The sequence below is a fragment of the Neopsephotus bourkii genome, unplaced genomic scaffold (genome assembly GCF_033783945.1).
Source record: "Neopsephotus bourkii isolate Nb327-2 ecotype Australia unplaced genomic scaffold, CSIRO-AGI_Nbou_v1 NB_234, whole genome shotgun sequence".
In the NCBI taxonomy this organism is placed as follows: domain Eukaryota; kingdom Metazoa; phylum Chordata; class Aves; order Psittaciformes; family Psittacidae; genus Neopsephotus; species Neopsephotus bourkii.
This window is the reverse complement of record NW_026900744.1, coordinates 8,160,164-8,162,278: the sequence shown is the minus strand read 5'-3', so window position 1 is coordinate 8,162,278 and position 2,115 is coordinate 8,160,164.

The window sequence follows — 2,115 nt, the reverse complement described above, 5'->3', positions numbered from 1 at the left end:
TCTGCTATAGGTTACATTTCATATATTAGATACTACTCCTCCATAGTACATTTCCTTTCACTGTTTAAGATGGAATTCTTAACTTTCTTTGACTTTATAAGCAGCAGCATGTTGGTTACTAACATTAGTGTACATAATCATCTCCACAAAATTTGATGTTTGAGTTTTATATAAAACAATTTGAAACTGACTGGGAATTCTTGACATTTAATTTTTCCTTTTCATCTAAAATAAGTTTAAAGAATAAATGACATGGCCCACAGTACTTTAACTCTTCATTACCAAGAGTACATTAGTTAAAGTAACACTGTGTGCAAGATACAGTGTGCTCAACTGTGACAGAAAGACTGTGGGCTCAGGCTTGCAACTATTAAATACAGAGAAACACTACCTACCTTGTGCTCTCTGTCCTATAATTACACTCCTTTCTCAAAATAAACATTCTCAAGGTCCCAACTGAACAATGGGATTTATATAACATAACTACCTCCTTACAAAGTTTCTTTTAAGTTTTACTAAAATTCAAATTTTCTTGAAAAATTATCTCTATTTCTCATAACTTGAGAATAGCCTAAATTTTCATATCCATTTCTACATATAAAAATTGATAGTGATCACATATGCTTGAATACACATATAGATTTCATCCCACACTGATGATAAGGCACTAGTACAATTAAGAGAAATTTTGACAACTTTGAACTTCTTCAACACAAAAAAAATTATGACCTCCATACCACCGTGTTTCAGCTCATAAAAAGGAATATCTGTATTATGTGAAAACTTGTCCTTAAATCAGAGGTACAAGAGTAAAATATTCACAACAGCCTTTATAAAATTGGAGATTATCCCCATCAAAAGACCACCAAACAGTATTTATAAGACTTCATGCAGTATTTCATTACTAGAAAAAAACATTCACTTACTGTAACATGTGCAAAAGACTGATGTGGACTTCAGGATCCTTCCTAAGTAACAAAAAGAATGAGGACCTGCTCTCTCAATTATACTTCAGAGTGTCATGGTTTTAGATTAAAAAAAAATCAGTGACATAGAACATGTAAAATTATTGGCATAATCTTTATTTCAAAGAGATCTCTGCAAGACAGTGAAAGGCATTTTCCTCAGAAGAAAAGTAACCAGGTAGTGATTTAGAAAAAAATTTGTAATACTTACTATTTCATCTGTTTGTGCAAATAAAAAAATGCTAAAAAGCTATGACACCTTCCCAGCTCAGGCTCCACATCCGATTTCAATTTCATTTTCAATAATCAGAGATTTACTAGTAATGTATTATCAGTTAAAATAAATGTTCATGTACAAAATAATTGGAAATCCTAACATCTCAGATTAGTTCAATGTATTCTTCAGGGTGTAGGCATGTGTTTTCAACCTAACTGAGGTTGTTTGTGACATCTTCCAGGTCTGAACACCATCCAGGTCTCTCCTGTGTTGCCATGTTGAAAAAAACAACAAACTAACAACCCAGACCAGAGGGGAACTCCATAGGATCTAAGCAAATAATTTAGCACATGCAAAGATCAATGAAGCACGTAGTCATACACGATAGTCTTCAGTGCCAGATCACAGGTATTATTCAAATACATGAATAGAACCTAAATTTAACATTTGGTTCTTTCTATGCAGTTCCTATTGCAATAATATGGCATCTGAATAAAGCAGCAGCTTCCCGGTTTAAGCATTTCTAGAGTATTTCCTCATCTCAGCAATACCCAGACTAGACATTATTATGACTCAAATGAAAGCAAGTCTTTTTCATTCAAAGATCTCAGTTCTCATGTTTCAGAGGAATATTTTCTCCTGAACTCAGGTTCTTTAGAAACAGGATGGCTTCTTCCCAGCTGTCTACAGAACAGACTACGTTCAGGCCAAACCATTGCTCCACAGCTCTCTGTGCACATGAATACATAAGGACAACAGGAGACCAGGGAATTGCAGCATGTAGCTAGGTAGTCTTTCAACAAGTTGAGGCCCTTAGTGACATAGTTTGGTGAGATGGCAGTCCTGGAGTAACACTTGGACTTGATGATCTTACAGGTCTTTTCCAACATAAATGATTCTCTAAGTTGATAAACCAATCCAAATTCCTCAAAG